Consider the following 8128-nt stretch of genomic DNA (forward strand, 5'->3'; position numbering starts at 1 on the left):
AGTTGTTTATGAACACTCCTGCACTAAGACTGATACTTCCTTGAGAGGAAGGAAAGGATTGTCTCCAGTCACTGACTTTTCTTAGGAGCAGCAGTTTAATTGCATGAATAGTAAAACAGAAGTCACTTGAAAGCTTGTTTCCTTAATATTACCTACTGACCTGCAGTGTTATGTAGAATACTCGTGGTTTCTTGAAGTTTGAAAACACTTGATTGGACTATGCATCTAAAATAAAAGGCTGGAATGGTAGAAATTGAGAGTACATGTTCAGGTGGAGAATGAATTTATGGAAGCCAGCTTCCTAGATGAGTAAAGATAGTGAGATTGATTTACGTAAGACTTGAAGTATTCATTCTTGCCAGGCGAAGTACAACTGTTATGGAAGAATCACTTTTACTACTTACAGGTGATACCTGGACTTTACATGGTTTAAATGTGAGAGAATAACTTGTTCTTTCTACACTTGAGCAGGATCTTACTTGAGTGACTTAGTACTAATTCTGTGTGTCCTGAGCTTTTTAGAAGTTAAAAAATTGCCTTTGAAGTTTATCTAGATTGACTAGTTTGTATGTTCGTTGCGTGTATGAAGAGGGTTCAAGAGAGCAAGTAGACAAAGTACATCTGTTAATGAATAGTTAATACCAACCAGACTCCCAGTATGTATGTCAACTTTAAGAATGTTTGCAACCTTGAACATGCCTACTCAGTATAAATTTTGATAAGGATAGCACGTGGGACTTCTACTGTACAAATACTTTACTAAAGCTGCTCACAGTTTTGCTGTTACTATGAATACTTGAGATACCTGTGAAGTTTTATAATTCGCTTAAATAGCATCTAAGAAACCTAAGTCCAAAGACAGTGCAGTGATATGTATGTGTGTTAAGAATTGGGTTTTGGATGCTGTCTTATTGTATTACAGTTATGAACTATAAGCTATAGGTCAGAAGTTCTATGTGAGCAGGCAGGCAAGGAAACTATTAAATTATTTCTGGTGCTTAGAACTTGAAATTATATGTAAAGCTGTAAAGACTTGGGAGTGGTTCCTGGCTTTCAGTGGACTTGCAGAGAATTTGAAGACCTAATGACCAGATGAATTGCACTGACTAGACTCTTGAGACAGGTAAGTAACTGAGTATCACCTTGACTTAACACACAGTTCTCTGATAAGATTTACATACATACAGGCATACTTTTTGGTGTGGTAGTAAGCAGGAGTCCCCGAGCCTTTCTGTTCTTTTACTTCTATTTGTTCTAGCTATTTAACTTATCTATTTGACAGCTCTTGAAACCTCTAAAATTCCATTTCTGTTCTAGATTCAAAGCCAAATGAAAAAGTCCTGCAAAACGTTAGGCAGTCATAGAAGGTGGTTGGTGCCTCAGTGAAGTTCACAGAAAATGTTGGTGTCAGTTTACAGAAGGTAAGAGGAGAGTGGGAGACCTGCTGGAAAAGAAAATCTCCAGAAGCTGAAAGCAGATAAGTGGGATGAATGGTGAAGTAGGGCAACAAGGAAAGTGGAGCAAACTGCCTCCATTTTCTCTTGTGCTTTTTTTTTCTGTTGTGGAGGAAAAAGGAGAAGTAGGAAAAACTGAAGGTGCCTGTGCTAAGTTAGCCAGTTCTTGGTGGGGCTGTTAGCGTGCAAAGATTTCCAGCAATGCTACTCACTTAATCCAGAGCTCTTCTCAGGTGACTGACTTCCTAGGTTGATTTTGTTTCTTCTGTGAAATACAGTTTTTTACCTTGTTAAAGAGGTGAGTACAACTAACTTTGGGTTTTCAGGCACAGTGCTAGCCCATTTAAATCTTGAGCAAAATATATTCCTTTTAAAGGAGGTAGTTTTAGTTCTGTTAATCATCACACCAGAGGCTGGGATTTTCTTCCTGACTTGTCAGAATGCATCTTTCAATGAAGGTAATTGCTGTTGTGTCGAGGACCAACAGTGAAGACTAAGATCTTTGGCACCAGTTGTTGCACAATCTCAGCAGAGACAACCCCCAGAACAGCTCCCCATTAATTTAATGTGTTGCTCTTCCTTTTGTTTGAGGGGATTTTTATCAGCTCTGGCATTTTTGCTTTGTTCAGGATCAACCTGTTCCATCTCACTGTTGTAGCTATCTACTGAATTTAGGCTGTTTCTATGAGATATAATGCATGTTCTTTACATTCTTGTGTTCTTGGTGCTGTCATCAGCCACTGTGTGTAGAACAGAGTGAGACAATTCTGAGAACTCTGGAGAATCTGAAATGTTTCTTCTATCGAGCTGGATTTAAAAGAGAGAATGGAATTGTCGCCATTACTACAAAGAGGTGGAAAATATTTTGGCTTAGAAAAAAAACACACTGTAATCTGTTTCAAAATCTCTCTCTCTTTTTTTTTTTTTCCCAAACTATTTCTGCAATGAGAATTGATTTCAAGCTGATATATTTTGATTCATTTTTGTGAGACTACCAAGCTTACTAAACTTGACTAAAAATCCATCGATTGGCATGTTCTACAGCCATGTCTGAAATATCTGACTGCAGGGGGTAGCTGTGCACTCTCTTCTGTTGGACAGCTTGGAGGTTTGATTATTTAACCAATATGAGGATGCTGAAAGGTAGATGAGAAAAATAGCTTCTACTTTCCTCTGCTTTGTGCTTCCAGGTGTGCATCATGGCCTGATGCAGATGTAGAGTGGTCAGTAAGGGGGATTATGTTTCTTTCTGCTTGTTGGATACAGTTGTTTCATTAAGGAACAAATACACAGGAAACCTTCCTTGCCTGAGATCTCCTTGTACAGGAAAAGAGACACATACCCAGTGCTGTTTCATTGTACAGGCATTTTACTGGTTGTCTGACTGAATTTTTCTCATCCGATAAGCTCACTGAGTTTACCTGCTTTGATCAAATAGAATTACTTATTCTGAACCCAAAGAAAACTGTAGTAAGGCAGGAGCCAACCCTGAAAAAGACACAGCAGTTTAAACATCAGGTAACTTGACATTCCATTGTAGGAATGCTTTGTTTGGAATCTGCAGTTATGTGACTCTATGAAAAGGTATTAAGAAATAGAACACCAGTTGTGAATCTTCATTTTTCCCAGTGCGTTGCTGCAGCTGAAGTTTCCAAATAGGTGTCAGAATGCATTTTAAGGGAGATAGTTATGTAGTAAATTAATTCCGAGGGTCAAATAAGAACAGAAGAACTTTTTAGGCAGTGATAAAACACTCATGCTAAAAATGAGAAATCGAAGTGTGTGTTAGCAGGAACGGATCAACAGAAGACAAATGTGTGCTGAAAATCACTATAAGAAATCAGCTGGGAAGTATAAAAACCCTAAAAGTTAAAACTTCTTACTACTATATCTGAAAATTATTCTTCTGTATAATAAATCACATAATTTGAAACTTGATCAATCTGAAATAAAGGGCCCCTTGAAATTACTGGGGGGTGGGTGAGGAGTAGCCTGATTGTAAAGATTGAGGTTATATTTTTCTTCATATTACAACTTTTTGAACCCATCTGAGCATGATCTGCTGAAAGATGGCTTGAAGGTGCAAAGTCAGGTCCAGAAAGTCTGCTCTAAATTATGCCAAGATACACCCTGCAGTATGAGCGGGGGGACCCATGAAAATGCAGCTTTGGTTCTCCAACCTTGTCTTTTAGCAGCCTGCAATAACTGAGAAAGGAGAAGCAGCTGCTGTTGAACTGCAGTTGCCAGTTCTGTGAACACGGAACCAAGGCCCAAGAATGGGAGTTTACCAACAGCATTGTGTTCATATAATACTGATGTCCCTTCTCTATAATGAATGTTTGGTCTCGCTCCCTAGTGAAAGTTACTGTTCAGCTGATGTTAAGGATTCAGACTGGATGGATATTGTGAATGAAAATAACAAGCAAGAGGAAAGGAGGGTTTGCTCAGCTGCTGCCTTAGTTGTACTTAACTTCTTGATTTGCGCTTTCCAGAAGTCAATACTTACATCCTACTATCTCTGTGTCAGAGTGTATTTTCCATTTGAGATATTAATTGATCAAAGAAGTAAAATCTTAAGAGCTTTTAGGAGTAAATGTAGTTCTCCCATTGATTTATTCTTCCCATGCACAGTCAGTGCCTTACTAAAGGGGCTATGTTAAATGGTGATGAGCGGATGTGCTGCTTCTTGTAATGCCCTGTAGTGGGAGTCCTGTGGTAAATGTTTCAGAGATCAAGGAGCCAGTGCACTTCTCATGGCCAGCCTGCTCTCTTGGGGGATGTGTGACATTGCTTAGAGTAACCAGAAAACAATCCTTCAATATAAAATGTGCCCATTAGAAATACTGAAGTTTAAAATGCCATTAGATGATACTTTGCCTGGTACGTTATAATAATTCTGGCTGTCCTTCTAGTCTGTGAATGCCGCAGTGCTTGGCACTGTGAGACATTCATGTGTTTTCAGGACTCAGGAATTTCAGCTTGTATAGAAAACAGTGATCTCCAGAATGGGTTACAATGGCAAATTAGAAAAGGAAGGAAGCCTCGTGTTAATAACAGGCCCATCCCTAGCACTGCATTCTCAACAGTTAAGATGAAATACCCTCGTTTTAAAACCATTGTTCCATTAGTTTACTTCTCTTTCTGGGAGGTGTTGCTCTTTGATCATGTTATAATGCATGCCTAGAAGTGGGTTACTACTACTTGTTTTTGCCTTCTGGATTCCTAGCTTTGGCAATACTTGTCCGTGCCAACCAGCAAACAACAGATCAGTTTCTGTTTAGTCATCACTCTCGGATAGTTTCCAGCTACTCTCTCTGGAGGCTGATGCAATCACAAATCTCTCCTTGTATGGCAAATACAGAGCATATTTCATGTTGGTATGTTCTGCTTGTTTTATATTTGAAAGGTAAATTTTCTTGTCCCACGGAGCGAACAAAGTCATTGTAAGCTTGCCACAAGTCGTGTATGTTTTGGGTTGTATCATATTCTGGAATTCTGTTCATATTTGATATGCCTAGGTTAAAAACCATATCAGGTTCTCACACAGATTCACAGCTGTGGTCGTGTACAGGTAAAACATGACATGCTACAATTGCTTGAATAAAGCTCATGTAGTGTACTGCCTTCACGTTTTACATCTCCATGCCTTCACATCTGAATGCCAATAAATGTTAGCAGGGAAAGGGATTTCCTTCCTTGTGATTTCAGTGTGTGTCTTCCTAATTCCTTTGTCCTTGTCTGTCCTGGCAGCAAAAGGAAGCCAAGCATATCACATCACTGTACCTGCTTACTCTACTTGTACAGGTTAGGCACTGTATGTTTTCTTAGAGGAACAGGTGGGAAAGGTGGTTATCTCTTTGTTTCAGCACTCAGAGAAAGACTGAGTTAAGAGCTCCCAAAGGCTACATTTTATTGTTACTATATAAATTAGACCCAGGCACCAGCACTTCTGTCCTCAAGGGGAAATGGTCCAACTCTCATCCGCGTGCCTGGGCTGCATCTGTCAAAGCAGAGTCTGAAACATCCATTTTTCTATAAGCAAAAGCCAGAGGGAAAGACTTTTTTGGCTTTTTTCCCTGCTGCTGTAAGGTTTTTGCTTGTACAAATTCAGCTTGTACGATGGAAGGACTTGACAGAATGTGTACTTGTCCTGTGCAAGCCAGGATTTTGTGTAGTTGAGCACGTGGGCAGCTGACACTTCTGAATATGGGAACGGAGCCTGGAGCTCTGCTAAAATAGCAGTGTGAGCAACAATAGCAACTGCTGCAGCTCTTGGCATGGCTATAGTAGCTACAATTGCAGCTGTGACAGCTAGAACACACAGGAAAGCCAGGAATGCTTTATGCTCACTGACTACCTTTGTGCAACTCCTTATTAGAGCAGATGGCTAGTTAGAAGCATGGGCAACCACGGTGAGGATACCCTCCTCATCTGTTTCCCAACTGTGTGGTGTGTGAAGGGTTGGGCTCTAGCACAGATAGAAGTATGCCTTGGGCTTAATGGGCTTGCAGAGAGGAATCTCCCAACACTAGCAGCTCATGGGACTTGGTATTGTGTACAGTTCATGTTTGTAAATTAAAGTAGCGCAGCAACAGTCTGGAAAGCACCTTTGCAGATAGGAGTCGAATGTCCTGGTATATGACGGTAACTGTAAACTAGCAGTGTCCTCCTAGACTGTGTTCAGGGGACTTCTGAAGCATTGGGCTGCCCAGTACAAGGGAGAAATGGACATAGTGGAACAAGTTCTACTGAGGGTTGCCAAAGGCAATTAAAGGACCAGAGTTAGAGCTCTTCAGTTGTAATGAGAAGCTGAGAGCTGGGACTGCTCAGTCTTGAGAACGCTGCAGGGGATCTTACCAGTGTTGAAAAGCACCTTCTGAGAGGGAGCAAAGAGTACGGAACCAGACTCTTCTTGGGACGAAAAGAAACAGGTACAGATTGAAACACAAGCAGCATTTAAACACAAGAAGAATCTTAGTCACTGCAAGGGAGGTCAAACACTGGAACAGATTGATCAGGAAGGCTGTGGTGTCTCTATTATTGGAGATAACTCAGAACTCAACTGGATAAGGTGCTGAGCAGTCTGCTGTGAGCAGGAGGGTTTAGGTGGTCTCTAAAAGTCCCTGCCCACCTCCGCTGTTAAGTGATCCTGTAATACTGCAACCTAGTAGCAAAGAGTCATTTTGCTCTCCATCTTGACTAAGGACATGCTCCACGTTATGCAATGGTAGTTTGCAAAAGAACAAGGTACAAGGGCCCAAGGGGAATTTCCCAAACGTTGGTTCTTGGGTCAAATAAGAAAATGACTGCATTAAATTGGAGTGTTTTAGACAGAGAGTTAGAGAGTAGTCTTGTAACCTGCATGATTGTTCTTCATCCGATGATTTTACACACACACCCTGATAGGGTATATTCCTGTAATGTTTTCCAACAAAATGATATTAACTCTGGAAGTACAACTATTAGCTGATGTCCAGCAGTAATGCAAATGGGTTTTAATTCTTTACTTGACAGCTCCTTCAGGTTGTGCGGTGCTGTTCCCTGTCCTGGCTTTGTAACAGAAATAAAAGCTTAGAATTTCAGACTTGTTTCATGGCCCTTGAAGGCGGCCTTTTCCCTCTATTCTGGTGCTTCTTGGGGAATTCCCAAGGATCAAAGGTTTAAAATATTAAATAAGGACAAATATGGTTCTAGGATTCTCCTATCGGTATATGTTTCCCTATAAAGCTTTATTTTCAGAATTACTTAAATGTTGCTTTTGCAGTTTACATGTACATTGGCAAAATGTTGGCCCCATCCACATACAGTCTATTTGAAGATCGCAGAAGTTCCTTTTCATTCTAAGCTCTTCTTTCCTTTTGAATTGCATTCTCTAAGTAGGGCTGGGCACAGCACTGGATCCAAAGCTCAGGAGGGCTCTAAGGGTAGTGTTTTAGGTATGTCACTTTCTTCTCATGTGTTTTGTTCAAGAAATTGTAAGCAGAACACTGTGTTGGTACAGGCATTCAGGCTCTATTGAGCTTCAGGGATATCAACTGCTGGACAATGAGTTTTTTAAGACTGTATCTTTCTTGTAACCTTTGTCCTCCTCAAGTCTAGTTCCCCAAACCCCAGCTGTTGTCTTTCATAGGGAATAATGGCACACAGAATTGTCTTTTAATCAAGTTCTGAGTGGGCTGGATTGCTAACCACCACATCAGGTTGCCCAAGGCCACATCCAATCTGAATGCCTCCAAGGATAAAACATTCATAACTTCCCTGGGCAGCCTGTTCCAGTGCCTCTGAGTAAAACATTTCTTCCTAACATCTAGCCTAGTCTATCATCCTCTAGGTTAAAGCCAATATCCCATGTTTTTTCACTATCAGACCATGTAAAAATCAAACCCCCTCCTACTTGTAAGCTTCCTACAAATGGAAGGCTGCAATGGGATCACCCCAAAGACTCCTCCAAGCTAAACAAGCCCAACTTTCTTCACCAGAGCGGCGCTCCAGCCCTTTGATCATCTTCGTGATCCTCTGTACCTGCTCCAACAGCTCTGCATCCTTACTGTACTGGGGGCCAGGACCCCATACTCTGGATGGAGCCTCACCAGGGCAGGGTAGAGAGGTCTTTGGTCTCCATTAACATTCTATAAACCACCATCCCCCTCACACGCATGCGGGAAGGGCTGGGG

This window comes from Coturnix japonica, chromosome 1, assembly GCF_054131305.1.
Source record: "Coturnix japonica strain WE chromosome 1, WE-NBRP24, whole genome shotgun sequence".
Classification (NCBI taxonomy): domain Eukaryota; kingdom Metazoa; phylum Chordata; class Aves; order Galliformes; family Phasianidae; genus Coturnix; species Coturnix japonica.